Source organism: Pristiophorus japonicus, chromosome 30, assembly GCF_044704955.1.
Source record: "Pristiophorus japonicus isolate sPriJap1 chromosome 30, sPriJap1.hap1, whole genome shotgun sequence".
NCBI lineage: Eukaryota > Metazoa > Chordata > Chondrichthyes > Pristiophoridae > Pristiophorus > Pristiophorus japonicus.
In genome coordinates this window covers 13349990-13366836 of record NC_092006.1, presented here as the reverse complement: position 1 = coordinate 13366836, position 16847 = coordinate 13349990, and the positions used below count along the sequence as shown (strand labels likewise).

Sequence of the window (16847 nt, the reverse complement as noted above, 5' to 3'; positions counted from 1 at the left end):
GGCAAATGGACTCACTTGCAGAAAGCATTTGGGCCAAACCAAACTGCGATTCACAGACAGCCACGACCAACCCGAAGAGGGCACCACCAACTTCCGACCCTCCCACACACACACAAGTGGCAACCGACATCACAAAGCTGAACTCACCATCCCCAGCAGCCCAGCAAGGCCAACTGCACAGCAACCCAGCGAAGAGCCAACCAACTCACCTACACCTACACATTGTACTAGGGAGCGAAAGGCCACAGATCGTCTCACCCTGTATGTAAGTGTATGATTGAATTTGGGAGGGAGTGATGTTATGTATGCAACCCTAGGTAACCAGTATTATACTGCCACCAGAGGGTGTACCTGTTGGAATCCCAAGGGATCCCAGCATTCTTTGGGAGCACTGTATATAAGCAGGCCTCCCATGCTGTACGGGCACTCTGGAGTTAGAATAAAGGATCTAAGGTCACACTTACTCACGTCTACAGGACTCAGTTAGTATGAACATAACAGTGTGACCCATGCAAGCATCTAGTTTTGACCTGTGATGTGTCGTCCTATGGGGTTGGCTGCATAATGAGTCAGGCAAACTACAACCTGTTGCATATGTGTCTCAAAGCCTGTCCAAGGTGGAAAGCACCTGCAGCATGGTAGAGAATGAGGCTTTAGCATGTGTTTATGGGGTGAATAAAAATGCACCAGTACTTGTTTGGGCTTCGCTTTGAGCTGGAAACCAATCACATTTATATCGTTGTTCTCGGAACATAAAGGTATCAATACCAATGCATCGTCCCGCATCCAGAGGCGGTCGCTGACATTATCTGCATATGATTATGTCATTCGCCACAGACACAACTGCGCTGATAGCAGTTAAAAAAACAAGCCTGAAGGCTCTGTGCCTCAATGCGAGGAGTATTCAGAATAAGGTGGATAAATTAACTGCACAATAGCAGTTAATTGATATGATGTAATTGGCATCACAGAGACATGGCTCCAGGATGACCAAGGCTGGGAACTCAACATCCAGGGGTATTCAACATTTAGGAAGGATAGACAGAAAGGAAAAGGAGACGGGGTGGTATTACTGGTTAAAGAGGAAATTAATGCAATAGTAAGGAGGGACATTAGCTAGGATGATGTGGAATCGGTATGGGTGGAGCTGCGGAATACCAAAGGGCAGAAAATGCTGTTGGGAGTTGTGTACAGACCACCAAACAGTAGTAGTGAGGTTGGGGACAGCATCAAACAAGAAATAAGGGATGTGTGCAATAAAGGTACAGCAGTTATCATGGGCGACTTTAATCCACATATAGATTGGGCTAACCAAACTGGTAGCAATACGTTGGAGGAGGATTTCCTGGAGTGTATTAGGGATAGTTTTCTAGACCAATATGGCGAGGAACCAACTAGAGAACTGGCCATCCTAGACTGGGTGATGTGTAATGAGAAGGGACTAATTAGCAATCTTGTTGTGCGAGGTCCCTTGGGCAACAGTGACCATAATATGGTAGAATTCTTTGTTAAGGTGGAGAGTGACACAATTAATTCAGAAACTAGGGTCCTGAGCTTAAGGAAAGGTAACTTCGACGGTATGAGGCGTGAATTGGCTAGAATAGACTGGCAAATGATACCTAAAGGGTTGACGGTGGATAGGCAATGGCAAACATTTAAAGATCACATAGATGAACTTCAACAATTGTACATCCCTGTCGGGAGTAAAAATAAAACGGGGAAGGTGGCTCAACCGTGGCTAACAAGGGAAATTAAGGATAGTGTTAAATCCAAGGAAGAGGCATATATGAGGACTGCGAGAAATTTAGAATTCAGCAGAGGAGGACTAAGGGTGTAATTAAGAGGGGAAAAATAGAGTACGAGAGGAAGCTTGCTGGGTACATAAAAACTGACTGCAAAAGCTTCTATAGATATGTGAAGAGAAAAAGATTAGTGAAGACAAACGTAGGTACCTTGCAGTCAGATTCAGGTGAATTTATAATGGGGAACAAAGAAATGGCAGACCAATTGAACAAATACTTTGGTTCTGTCTTCACGAAGGAAGACACAAATAACCTTCCAGAGGTACTAGGGGACCGAGGGACGAGTGAGAAGGAGGAACTGAAGGATATCCTTATTAGGCAGCAAATTGTGTTATGGAAATTGATGGGATTGAAGGCCGATAAATCCCCGGGGCCTGATAGTCTGCATCCCAGAGTACTTAACAAAGTGGCCCTAGAAATAGTGAATGCATTGGTGATCATTTTCCAACAGTCTGGATCAGTTCCTATGGATTGGAGGGTTGCTAATTAAAAAAGGAGGGAGAGAGAAAACGGGTAATTATAGACCGGTTAGCCTGACATCAGTAGTGGGGAAAATGTTGGAATCAATCATTCAGAATGCAATAGCAGCGCATTTGGAAAGCAGTGGCAGGATCGGTCCAAGTCAGCATGGATTTGTGAAAGGGAAGTCTTGCTTGACGAATTTTCTGGAGTGTTTTGAGGATGTAACTAGTAGAGTGGACAAGGGAGAACCAGTGGATGTGGTGTATTTGGACTTTCAAAAGGCTTTTGACAAGGTCCCACACAAGAGATTAGTGTGCAAAATCAAAACACATGGTATTGGGGGTAATGTACTGACATGGATAGAGAACTGGTTGGCAGATAGGAGGCAGAGAGTCAGGATAAATGGGTCCTTTTCAGAATGGTGGGCAGTGACTAGTGGGGTGCCGCAGGGCTCAGTGCTGGGACCCCAGCTCTTTACAATACACATTAATGATTTGGGTGAAGGAATTGAATGTACTATCTCCAAGTTTGCAGATGACACTAAATTGGGTGGCGGTGTGAGCTGTGAGGAGGACGCTAAAAGGCTGCAGGGTGACTTGGACAGATTAGGTGAGTGGGCAAATGCATGGCAGATGCAGTATAATGTGGATAAATGTGAAGATATCCACTTTGGGGGCAAAAACATGAAGGCAGAATATTATCTGAATGATGGCAGATTAGGAAAAGGGGAGGTGCAACGAGACCTGGGTGTCATGGTTCATCAGTCATTGAAAGTTGGCATGCAGGTACAGCAGGCGGTGAAGAAGGCAAATGGTATGATGGCCTTCATAGCTAGGGGATTTGAGTATAGGAGCAGGAAGGTCTTACTGCAGTTGTAGTAAGACCTCATCTGGAATATTGTGTTCAGTTTTGGTCTCCTAACCTGAGGAAGGATGTTCTTGCTATTGAGGGAGTGCAGCAAAGGTTCACCAGACTGATTCCAGGGATGGCTGGACTGACATATGAGGAGAGACTGGATCAACTGGGCCTTTATACATTGGAGTTCAGAAGGATGAGAAGGGATCTCATAGAAACGTACACGCTTCTGACGGGACTGGACAGGTTAGATGCAGGAAGAATGTTCCCGATGTTGGGGAAGTCCAGAACCAGAGGACACAGTCTAAGGATAAGAGGTAGGCCATTTAGGACCGAGATGAGGAGAAACTTCTTCACTCAGAGAGTTGTTAACCTGTGGAATCCCCTGCTGCAGAGAATTGTTGATGACAGTTCATTGGATGTATTCAAGAGGGAGTTAGATATGGGCCTTTCGGCTAAAGGGATCAAAGGGTATGGAGAGAAAGCAGGAAAGGGGTACTGAAGGAATGATCAGCCATGATCTTGTTGAATGGTGGTGCAGGCTCGAAGGGCCGAATGGCCTACTCCTGCACCTATTCTCTATGTTTCTATGTTGCTCAGTTACAGGACAAGGCCACACACGCTCACCGGGGTTTCACCTGAGGATCTATGGATGAAGAGATTCCTCAAAACCAGGCTCTCTCTAGTCCATCCTGACCTTAACGATCATATCGAAACCCGACGTCAACGCCAGCAGTGGTATCACGACTGTGCCGCAGTGTCACGCGACGTATCTGTAAATGACCCAGTGTATGTACTTAACCATGGGTCAAGGGCCTAAGTGGCTCCCGGGCAATGTTACGGATAAGGAGGGTAAGCGGGTGTATATGGTTAAGCTCAAGAATGGGCAGATGTGCAGGAAACGCATTGATCAAATCAAGCTAAGACACACTGACGAACCGGAACAGTTGGAAGAAGACACTGTGAGCTTAGACGACCAACCAACTCACGTCCAGCCATCAGAAGAACCCACTGTGGTCAACGCCCAGCCCAAGTCGTGAGAGACTCGGAAAGCACTGGGATTGTACAGAGACGGTCAACCAGTGAGCGAAGGGTTCCGGACCATCTGAACTTGTAATATGGACTTGTGCCAAGAACTGGGAGGGGAATCTTGTAATGTACGTACATAAGGTCTGCCCACCAACAGGGGGCACTACAATCGGAGGTCCTAGGGTCATAGGTACACTCGTGCTGGGCCCGGTATACAACCTGAACTTCACCTTTGTATCTTCACTTCTGGAAGCCATTAAAGACCGACCAGGTTACACCTAGTCACTGGCTCACAGCACGGAGTTCATTGTATCATTTCATACACCACAAAATTGATAAAATTTTCTGAGGAGGTAACAAGGAGGGTCGATGAGGGGTAGTGCGTTTGATGTAGCGTATATGGACATTAGCAAGGTTTTTGACAAGGTCCCATATGGTAGACTGCTCATGAAAGTAAAAGCCCACGTGTCCCGGGCAAAATGGCAAGTTGGATCCAAAATTGTTTGGGAGGCAGGAAGCAAAGTGTAATGGTCGATGGGTGTTTTTGCAACTGGAAGGATGTTCCAGTGGGGTTCCACAGGACTCAGTCGGAGATCCCTTGTTTTTTGTGGTATATATCAATGGTTTAGACCCGAATGAAGGGGGTATGATTAAGAAGTTTGCAGATGATACTAAAATTTGCTGTGTGGTTGATAATGAAGAAGAAAGCTGTTGACTGCAGGAAGATATCGATGAACTGGTCAGGTGGGCAGAACAGTGGCAAATGGAATTCAATCCGGAGAAGTGTGAGGTAATGCATTTGGGGAGGTATAACAAGGCAAAGGAATACACATTAAATGGTAGGACACTGAGAAGTGTAGAGGAACAGAGGGACCTTGGAGTGCAGGTCCACAGATCCCTGAAGGTGGCAGGCCAGGGAGATAAGGTGGTTAAGAAGGCATATTGAATACCTGCCTTTATTTTTTTATTTTTTATTTTTTTATGTTCAATTTTGTTCCAGATCAACTCTAACGCCAAAGATCACTTTGCGCCAATATGTTTGATCTTAGACCAAAAGGCCGAGAGGCGAAGTTGCACCGTTCCTGGAAATCTTGCAATACCAGGTCGGTGCATGGAGTGGACGGGGCAAGCCCCAGATCCAGCTCCCTGTCCAAAAATCAATTCAATCCCATCGGGGATATTAAACTGATAAGAACAGATTTTTTGTTTTTAAATTCGTAGCCAATCTTTCCAATTCTTTGTCAAATCACAAACGCCAGAGGTCACCTTGCACACATCAAGGATCACTCTGCGCCAATGCTCTTAGCCAAAAGGCCTAGAGCCATTGCACCGTTCCTGGAAGTACTGCAATACCAGGTTCGTGCCGTGGAGGTGGAGGTGGAGGTGGAGGTGGAGGAGGTGGAGGTGGAGGTGGAGGTGGAGGTGGAGGGGTCAAGCCAAGCCACCCCACCCACCTCCTATTTCCAAAAAGCATAGGAGAACCACCTTCCTGATCCAGGGAGAACCACTTTGGGGTCATGGTTACTCCCCTGTCAGGTCAGTTACGCATGATCTTAGCCAAAAGGCCGAGAACAGATTTTTTTTTCCTTTTTTTTTTCCAAAATATACTTTATTCATAAAAAGAATCTGTACAGTACATTCAATGGCATTTCATTACATTTCGCCGCGGTCAGCAATCCCATACAATACATCTGGGTGCTGACGGCAGTTCCGTTCGTTACATTTCTCGTTTTTCTGTTCAACTGCGATTCAGTACAATAAACAGGGTACATTGTGGTACATTTACACAAATTACATTTCATGTGTTACAATACAGAGCCCGGAATGGGTGACGGTACATTTACATTTTTTCTTTTCAAACATGCATTTCATAACACACCTTGCATTGTACATGGCACTACATTGATGTTTACAGATTTGGTGCTCTAGGTACACAAAGTGTAAATTACAAATACAGCCCGAGGGAGTTTGCTGCTGATTCCTGCCCCCGGGGTTTTCCGTGGCGGAAGGGTTTTAGACTGTGGCCCTACCCCACCGTGCCTTTGCGGCGACTGCACCAATTTTCAGTGCGTCCCTCAGCACGTATTCTTGGATCTTGGATTGCGCCAGTCTGCAACATGCGGACGTGGTCATCTCCTTGTTCTGGAAGACCAGCAAGTTTCGGCAAGACCAAAGAGCGTCTTTGACCGAGTTGATGGCCCTCCAGCAGCAGGTGATGTCTGTCTCGGTGTGTGTCCCTGGGAACAGCCCGTAGAGCACAGAGTCCTGTGTTACGGAGCTGCTTGGGATGAACCTCGACAGCAACCACTGCATCTCTTTCCAGACCTGCGTTGCAAAGGCGCAATCCTGAAGGAGATGGGTGACAGTCTCGTCCGCCCCGCAGCCGGCCCGGGGGCACCGTGCCGTGCTGCTGAGGCGTCGGCTGTGCATGAACACTCTGACGGGTAGGGCCCCCCTCACCGCCAACCAAGCTACGTCTTGGTGCTTGTGTGTAAGCTCTGGCGATGAGACGTTCTGCCAAACAAGTTCGACAGTCCGCTCAGGGAACCACCCGACAGGGTCCACCGTCTCCTTCTTTCGGAGGGCGTCCAGGACCTTACGTGCTGACCACTGTTTGATGGCCTTGTGGTCAAAGGGGTTTCTTTTGAAGAACTTTTCCACGAAGGACAGGTGGACTAGCATGGTCTAACTGGTGGGGGCGTTTCGCGGCAGCGTGGCCAGACCCATCCTTCTCAACAATGGGGACAGGTAGAACCTCAGCACGTAGTGACACTTGGTGTTTGCGTACTGGGGGGCTGTGCATAGGCCGAGAACAGATACTACACTTGATCTCCCTTTATTAGCCGAGGCATAGAATACAGCAACAGGGAGGTTATGCTCCCTCATTAGCTGGTACATTTTGCACCCTCATTAGCTGGCCTTCAGCACTCTGGTGAGGCTGGCTCTTTTCATGCATTCTCGCTTCTCGGCCTTTTGGCTAAGATCAAGTGTAGTATCTGTTGATTGGGCATTCGTATGCAAATCGACTGATTGCAGAAAACTCGTTTTTCCGGTTTTGCTGGCTCTGGCCCTTTGGCTTGAGCTAAGCGCCAATTGGAGAGAAGAGGAAAATCTGCATGTCGACCGACCATTGGGCGGGTCTGGAGGCCCGCCAAGGTGCTGGACTGGCACCACAACAGATTGAAGGCTTCGGCCAAAATACACATCGAAAGGAGGAATCTGCAAGCCAGATGGCGGCCAACCGAGCGGCGAACCAGGGCGTCCGAAACACCATCCGAGTGACGGTGAAGAAAGTGGAAAGACAGGCAACGATCAACCGGGACCTTTTCGTGAAGAAAATCCTGCTTGGAACATGCGGCATGAAAGTCGCCGACATCTTGGCCTTGCAGGACCTCCCGAAGAGAGGTTACTTCGATGTGACCTTCAGATGACACCGTCGCCCTCTGCCTGAAGTTCCTGAAGGGACTGAAGGAGGCCAGTGAACCGCTGCGCTCAGTGCTGACTTGGGAGCCACTGTTCACCCTCCCGTCGCAGAGAAGACGCACTATCACAGTGCAGATGTACAACCCCCACATCCCGGTCATTGATGTGCTGACTTTCCTCGCCAGGTACATCGATGGGGCAGGAAACAGCAGCGACTTGAAAGACTTGCACGGGATTTGGACCAGCAAGCACCAGATCCAGGTCACCATGAAGGTGGACGCCAGCGGAACCATCCTGCATCCCCCCCTCCAGCTTTGCCACCGGAGGTAGTTGGGGCTACATGGTGCACGCTGGCCAACCCAACGTGTGCCGCACCTGCGGGAAGGCAGGCCATGTGGCGGCAAGCTGCAAAACTCTCATCTGCCAAAACTGCAAGAACGTGGGCCACCAGACAAAGGACTGTAAGGAGACCAAGTGCTGCAACCTCTGTGGTCTGGATGGGCACCATTACAAAAACTGCCCCAAACGCAACTTCAGCTATGGGCAGGCAGCAAAGAACATTGCACCAGAGGAGGAGGAAGCTGAGGAACACAACGCTCCAGAGGAGACCTACACCCACTCCCCAGACCAACGCCCGGGGCAAAAAAGCAACCGCCCCCGTGGACTCGGAACAAGTCGGTGAGGAAGAGAAGCCTGCTACGGCGAGCTGCGAGACACCAGCAGCCAGCAGTGACACTCTCCCCCCAGCGCACCGAGTCCAGGAACGAGGAGACAACAGACGATGAAGCGGGATGGGAGACCGTCAAGAAAAAGGCCCGCAAGTGTCAGGAGAACAGGCGAGCAAGGGCCCCTGCGGAAACGACAGAGAAGAGGCGGCTAGCAACCACGACAGACAGCAGCGACGGCAGCTCGTCTGATGAGGGAAGGCGAGAAAAAAACCCTCACTACCGGCACCAAAAAAAGAGGCAACACGCCAACCCTCAGCCACAGGCGACCGGGAGCAGTGAAACGACCAGCGCAGACCCGCTCCGGGAACCCGCGAGCAGCGAAGCGCCCAGCGCACACGAGCTCCGGAACACCGGGAGCGAAGAAGCGACCAACACTGACCAGCTCCGGGATAACGGGAGCAGCGAAGCACTCAGCGCACACGAGCTCCGGAACACCGAGAGCGGAGAAGCGACCAACGCTGACCAGCTCCGGGACAACGGGAGCAGCGAAGTGCCCAGCACACCCCACCTCCGAAATACCGGGAGCGACACAGCGATCGACGCACACCAGCTCGAGATCGCCGCGACTGAGGAAAAGAGGGAACCACCAACACCAGGCGAGGACAGTGCAGAGGACATATCGGACTTAATGTCAGAACTGCAGCAGTCCCCTGGTCGAAACACCCCCAGGGCAGAGGACGATGACCACACCAGCCCAGGTGCAGTAGACATTCATAGTAATAACTTACGCATGCTGGAACTGGCCATTGAGCAGATCTCGGCCTCAAAGAACGATTTATCTGAAATGTAACGTTTGCAAATGTAAATGTAAAAAATAGGTTTAAAATGGATTTAAAAATTACTACTATTAACGTGCGTAGCGTAAATTCTACTACGCGATGTGTTTCCACCTTGGGGTACCTCACCAAGCTCAAAGCGGACCTGCTGTTCTTGCAGGAGTGCGGTCTGCCGCACTCCAGCAGTTACCGGCAGTGGTCACGATGGTGGGCCCATGGACCATCCATATGGTCAGGAGGCAACGACTGCCGGCCTTCCAGCCTGGGCATTCTGCTGCAGGGAGGCCACTTCACCATCACCGAAGTAGCAGATGTAATGTACAAAAATTCCCCGATCAGGTTAATTAATGTTTACGCCCCAGCTCAAAAGAACGAGAGGCTGGCCCTCTTCCAGCAGCTCCCACTTCTACTGGCAACGTCCAGGCCAGTCATTCTGGGCGGTGACTTCAACTGCATCATCGATGTGGCTGGATGATCCAGCAGAGCCGACAGCAAACTGGACGCCACGTCCAGACTCCTGATGGATGCGGTGAAAGACGCCAAGCTGTGCGACGTCTTCAGCAACCCTGCAGATGGAGCACCGCGCAGATACACCTGGTCGAGACCAGACGGGTCCATCCGTTCCAGAATAGACTTCCTGTTTGTGTCCCACACGCTCAAGGTCAGATCCACCGACGTCACGCCGGTGTTCTTCTCTGACCACTGCCTCCTACTGGCCGACTGCCTCCCACAGGAAAACCAGAAAGTTGGCAGAGGGATATGGAAGCTGAACGTGAAACTGTTGACTCCGGAAAATGTGGAGGAACTCAAGAGGGATTACAAAGGTTGGAGAAGCGTAAAGCCCCTCTGCGATTCCCCGATGCACTGGTGGGAAACAATTAAGACGAACATCAAGAGGTTCTTCATCCTCAAAGGTGTTCAGGAGGCGAGAGGGAGACAGAGGGAATTGTCCCAACTCCAGACGAATATGCAAAACCTGCTCCTGTTGCAGTCGATGGGAGTCGATGTCGCAGAGGAACTCGAAGAGGTGAAGGGCCAGCAAACCTTGCTCTTTGCCTCAGAGTCGTCCAAAATCATTTTCCGCTCCAGAGTCCGCTCCGTCGAGCAGGATGAGACGTGTTCGCGTTTCTTCTCCCAAAAGGTACACAGAGGGAGCTCTGTGATCACCAGCCTAAAGGAAGAAGATGGTTCTGTGACGTCTTCGCAGCCTGACATGCAGAGGATCAGCAAATCCTTCTATGCTAGGCTGTACGACGTCAAGCCCACAGACCGCACGGCCTCCCAGTCGTTCCTGTTGTCTATTTCAGAGGTCTTAGACAACAGCAAGCGGGAGAGACTGGATCACCCGTTAACTCTGGACGAGATGACAAAGGCCGTCCGGTCCTTCGAGACGAATAAAACTCCCGGAAGCGACGGTTTACCAGTCGAGTTGTATTGGGCTCTGTGGGACTGGATGGGCCCAGACCTGCTGGAAGTGTACGAGGGTATGCTTCTGGCCGGCAGTATGTCAGAATCGATGAGGAAAGGCATCATCACCCTCATCTACAAGCAGAAAGGGGAGAGGGAGAAAATCAAAAATTGGCGGCCCATTTCGCTGCTCAATGTGGACTACAAGATCCTGTCAAAGGTCATCGCCAACAGGGTCAAGTCTGCTCTTGAGCTGGTGATTCACCCGGACGAGACCTGCGCTGTCCCAGGCAGGAAGATCTCTGATAGCCTCGCGCTACTCAGGGATACGATCGCCTACGTGCATGTTAGATCTCTTAATTTCCAATGAAATATGAACTCCGATTGTAGTTTTAATGTAACTTTATTCTGGCAGCAGCAACAAGCTCTTGGCTTTAAGCCAGGCCTTTGTCCTTCTGAGACCACATGGCCAAAATGGCTGTACTTATACTGGTTCAATTTACAGAAAAGAACTCACCTTCTTTGACCTTATTGGCTCAATTGATAGTCTTTTAATCTTTAATTGGCTCGCTACCCAAGGTCCTAAAATGTCAAGTTGATTGATGACTTAATGCAATGTGGTCTGTGTTCTTTCAAAACTGCAGCAATGCTGCAGAGCTTGAATTCTCTATCAATCCCCCCTTTGATTCTTTCACAAACTGAATCATAAAACATCAGGTATCACTGGTTAAACATTCTAAAAAATAATTTCATACATGTTAATAGAGTTTCTTTTTAAAATTTGTTGATGTGTTTCGCCACATGTCCGGACTAGTAGCTTCCACACAAATTTACACCAACCCGAGTTCCATCATGGCCACAATGGAAGTCTGGTTTTAGTAGGTTAATTAACCTTATTCCAATTTAATCCAAATCAATATCTTAATTCAATCAGTCAACAACCTTCACTTAAGCATAACATACCCCTGTGCCACGTACAGACGGCCTGCTGGGACCTGCAAGGTGTCTCACCTGTGGGACAGCAGCTACAGCCGCCTGGTCGCAACAACATTTAATCAACATAAACAAACAATATAAAAGTAAAATAATTACAATGAATAGAATTAAACCTTCCACCAATGAAGTTCCTATTGAACCTAGCCATTCAGTGGCTCCACTCCACAAAGTGAATGATGGGGGTTGCTTAAGTTTTTCTACCTCCTTTTGGATATGCTCCACTAAGTGGGTCATTTCTTCGGAGCTATCTGTGATATATGTGCAACACTCAGTTCCGAGTAGGGCACAAGTACCTCCCTTTTCAGCCAGGATGTAATCAAGGGCCAGTCTATTCTGTAGGGCTTCTGTGCGGATTGCGACCATTTCTGCATTGATTTTAACTAGGGCCTCTGAGGTATCATTGGCTACTCGTTCCACAACGGATACCATGTTAATGGATTCCCTTGCCAGTTTGGCGGTCCCATACCTGGGGATCAGAATGGCAAAGAACCTCTCTGTTTCTGTGATAGCTCTCTTAGGACGGTGTAAATGTTCCGACAGTGACTTTATATGATACATATAAGGCACAATGTAGGCTAAATAGCAGGATCCCGTCCAATTCTGGGGCAGCCAAGGGTAGGCCTTGTGGCCACACACCCAATAGGTGCCATTATAGGCAATGAAGGTTAGCTGTTTCTTTGTCAGCAAAACTCTGGGGCCTGTCCAGGCTTTTCCATCTGTTTTGTTCAGAATCCCCGTTACGTTAAGAATTCCCACATCGGCCCAGTTTGGACGGTTCCGTGGCTTGATTATATTATAATTCTGGAAGCAGTTACTATACCCCATATTTTGGCCTCCTTTGATGTTTCTAATCAGACAGACCGATTCCCCCGGTCTTCCTATTCCCGTTGTATTAGTGATAACAAAAAATGGGGGCCGTTTGGAATTATTGTAGCACGGTTGGTATCCCCCTTCAAAGGTAGTCAGATTGTAACCTGCTGACTTCCATTTACGTGCCCAGTTTTCCGTATCCTGAAACGCATTGTCTGTTTTGTTTTGATTAATTATCCACTCAGCCATTTCCGAGATATTCAAGGGAACTGGCCTCAAGGGAATCCCTCCCTTTGAGTGAATAGGAATATGCGCACACACCCAACAACTAGAAATGTTACCTTGTTTGGCATAAATGTATGACATATATAAAAAGGTATTTACATGTAATTCCCTTGCTACCCTACTATTTCCCTTTGGTGCAGAGGGTCGGCTAGTAAGAAGTAGGCCTATGCCTATAATACCTACAATCAGTAATACAGTAAATTTATACATTTTGGCAAAAAGTAATTGTCCTTATTAGATTTCAGCTTCAGTTACGGGTGCTCGTTTAACGTGTGAAGCGTGGATCCAGGCTTTCTTTCCTTGGACTTTAACAGCTGCCTGGGTGGTCAATAACACTTGATAAGGTCCCTCCCACTTGGCACCCAAAGGTTCTTTATGCAACTTTTTCACATACACCCAGACTCCCGGGATGATGTTGTGTCCTCCTTCGGGTGGATTACCCCAAGCTGCCGATACCTGTCGGGAAACAGAACTAATAGCATTGGTTAGGTTCTGACAGCATGATAACAAAGTGTCACTCATTAAGTGAACATCAGCTTTCCTTAAATCAATAGTTCCTGGCAGCGACATGGGTCTTCCTGTTATAATTTCAAATGGGCTTAGACCTGTAGTTCTGTTCGGGGTTGCCCTAATACTACATAGCACTATTGGTAGTGCCTGGGGCCATGGTGTTCCTTCTTGGTGATATTTGGCAAGCCGTTGTTTCAGAGTTCGATTCATTCGCTCTACTTGTCCTGATGATTGTGGATGATAAGGACAGTGTAAATCCCACGTAATGTTCAGTAACCTACAGACTTCTTGGCAGACAGCACCTGTGAAGTGTGTTCCCTGATCTGAGTCAATGCTACTCGGGACTCCCCATTGGGGAATGTAATCCTTACACAAGACCTTTGCAGTGTGATTGGCTGTGGCTCTTTTAGTTGGGACAGCTTCTACCCATCTAGAGAATCTGTCGACCATGACAAGAATGTTAGTGTATCCTTGGCATGAAGGAAGAGATATATAATCAACCTGCAGATGCTGGAATGGTCCGACAGGGGCAGGGGGCCTCAGTTGGGGCATTACCATGATGGGTCCAGAATTATTTTTCTGGCAGACCACACAGCGGTCTGTTACCAGCTGGGCATGTTTTTTAAATCCCCGACCCCACCAGCTTTTCTGGAACCGTGCCGTTGTGAGGCCAAGTGTCCCCACGAGTGGATCTGTTGGGCTAAAAAAGGCATAAGTGCTTGTGGCGCGACTGGCTTGTCGGTAACTGTTTGTCTCCAGACACCATCTTCACACAGCTTAATTCCTGCCTCAATCCATGTCCATTTTTCCTCTCGGGAGCACTCGCCTTGCATTGTTTGAAGGTCTCGTGTCAGAGTCCTGAGTGCTTTCAATCTGCACATCTGTGTTGGTTCTTCTGGGGGAACGCCCTGTGAGGCGGCATCTTTAGCTGCCTGGTCGGCTAGGGCATTTCCCTGTGCTTCTGTGGTATTTTCCTTGGTATGGGCCTTACACTTCAGGATGGACACTTCCTGAGGTAATTGTATGGCCTCCAGTAAATCTCGGACTTCTTTTCCATTTCGGATAGGTGTACCAGCAGCAGTGAGGAATCCCCTTTTCCGCCATAACAGACCAAAGTCGTGAGCGACTCCAAAAGCATAACGCGAATCTGTGTAGACATTAGCTGTCTGTCCTTCTGCTATTCGACAAGCTTCTGACAGGGCCCGTAACTCGGCCTGTTGTGCTGACGTTCCTGAGGGTAAACGTCCTTTTCCCACTACCTCATATAAGGTTGTAACTGCCCATCCTGCTTTTCTGGTACCATTGTCCACAAAGGAGGAACCATCTGTAAACAGGATGAGGTCTGGGTTGTGCAGAGGCTCCTCTGCTGCTAAGGCTGCTTCTTCTGTTTCTTTTTAAATCTCCACGCAGTCATGCTCTTTACATTCTCCCCCCTCTTGCTCCCTCGATTCTGACATCGGGAGCATAGTTGCGGGATTAACCGGGCTGGCCCAGACGAGATGGAGATTAGGAGCTTCCAAAACTGCTGTCCATCTTGCTGCCGTCACCTGAGACATTCTATTCATAGACAGCAAAGCGTGTACGGTGTGGGGACACTTGATAATCAGCTTTTGGTTGAGGACTAGACCCGCAGTGATCATTACCGCTTGACATGTAGCTTCCATGGCCCTTAGGCAACTTCCCCATCCGAGGGCTACCGCATCCAGTTTTGCCGAATAATAGCCAATAGGTCTTTGCCGATCCCCATGTTCTTGTGTCGGTATCGCTGTCATATATCCTTCTTTCTCATGGACAAACAGGGTAAATGGCTTACCACTGTCAGGGATTCCCAGAGCCGGTGCCGAACACAAAGCCTTTTTCAAACTCAGGAAGGCCTCTTGCTGTTCTTTAGTGAGGGTGTTGGCTTCTTTAGAGGCACGTTTCCCCTTTAAAATATCATTCAGTGGCTGAGCAAGCTGTGTGAAGGAGTCAATCCAATTTCTGTTAAAGTTACACAATCCCAAAAAAGACCTTAGTTCCTGAATAGTGGTGGGTTTTTAGCAGCCTGAATGGCTGCAGTTCTATCCTGGGTAAGTTCTCTCTTTCCTTGTGAAATCTTTTGTCCCAGGTATACAAACTCTTCTTGCGATATTTGTGTTTTGTCGATGCTGGCTTTATGTCCTTTCAGCCGAAGGTGGTCCAGCAAAGCTCATAAATCTTGTTCATGCTGTTCTTCCGTGTTTGAAGCTAGCAGGATATCGTCTACATATTGGATGACTGTGGATGACAGGGGAGGTAATTCTCGCAAATGGCTTTGTAAAGCCATGTGGAATACCGTAGGGCTGTTGTGGAAACCCTGCGGTAACCGGGTCCAAATATACTGTTGTCCTTGGACCGTGAAAGCAAACCACTGTCGAACCTTCGGTGCCAGAGGCACCGACCAAAATCCGTTGGCCATATCTATAACCGAGAAATATTTATGTTCCGGTTTGAGGGCATTAAAAATGGTGGAGGGATCTGCGACCAAAGGAGCTTTTTGATCAATACACTGGTTAGCTTTCCTATAATCGACAGTCAAACGCCAAGTCTCATTAGATTTCTGTACCGGCCACACGGGGCTATTGGAGGAGCTATGCGTTTTAATAAGCACCCCTTGTTTCTCCAATTGCTGAATAACCGGTAAGATTCCCACGATGGCAGTTGGACTGATGGGATACTGTTTAGTGCATGGAGGCTTGGTCCCAGTAAATGACGCAGGCTCCATCTGGAGTAGGCCACAATCGTTCTTATCTTTAGCCCATATCGGGTGTTCCTTCAATTCTTCTTTCTTCAAAGTTCTAATTGACCATGTCACCCGACCATCCTCGAAATGCAACAATGAATCTATTTGGATTAGAACGTCCATTCCCAAAAGGGGTTGATCTACTGGGCCTATCCAGACCGGCGTGGTTAGTTCATGTGGACCCAGCCCTATAAGTACCGGTGTTGTCCTTTTAATTTCCATTTTATGGCCCCCAACTCCATCGGCTGTACGTGCCCTACCATCCAACGGCAAAAAGTCTCCATATTGTAGGGGTAAGCATGTTAATTCCACCCCTGTGTCTAAAAGACAGTCCACATCCTTATCGCCCACCCTCACAGTTATATATAGCCCATCTCCCCTTTGTTGTATTAGTGCGAGGAGGGGGGCCAGGGTGGGCTCTAATCGTTTTTTGCTATCCCAAGTAAATCCTTCTGTTGTTGTATTGTCAGTCGCTTAAATGCTTCTATGAGGTCGTTATCTTGTGACAAGCCTGGCTTGTTGGCTGAATTGTATCCCTGGCTGCGTCCTCTTCCCCAGCCACGACCTTGCTGTTTTGCCCTGCACTTCTTGGCCCAGTGACCTTCTTTCCCACAATAATGACATTTCCGGGTAATTTTCCTAATGACTGTTTATCGGAATCCTGGGATTTCCATCCCATAGCCTGTACAGCTCGGACTTTAGCTCCCATATCCCGATCTAATTGGTTACATCGATTCACCAATGCTGCAAAGGTAGTTCCTCTACATTCCCAGTCCGGTAACACTACCTTCAGCACTTTGGACTTTAGATCTGCCTTTAGACCTGTTCTGACTTTAGACCTGCCACGAAAGCTGCTTTCAAGGGTCCAAACACTTGTTCATCCATTTCCTCATCCGTATTATTCATACCCGAGTGTTCTAGCCACGTGCATCTAAACCGCTCGTCATACTCCAGGACCTCCTCTGTTCCTTTCTGTTGGCAGGCTGCAATTTTTCCCCAGTCT

The 16847-nt window shown here is 48.4% G+C and overlaps 1 non-coding gene and 1 pseudogene across 1 annotated transcript; one reads left to right on the top strand and one right to left on the bottom strand.

Moving 5' to 3' along the window:
• Positions 1 to 5214: 5214 nt before the first annotated feature.
• LOC139240275 (U2 spliceosomal RNA) lies at positions 5215 to 5407 on the bottom strand. Its single transcript, XR_011588706.1, has one exon. It is a non-coding gene; the product is annotated as a U2 spliceosomal RNA (small nuclear RNA).
• A 1698-nt stretch (positions 5408 to 7105) lies between these two features.
• LOC139240276 (U2 spliceosomal RNA) lies at positions 7106 to 7243 on the top strand (annotated as a pseudogene).
• The last annotated feature ends 9604 nt before the right edge of the window (positions 7244 to 16847 follow it).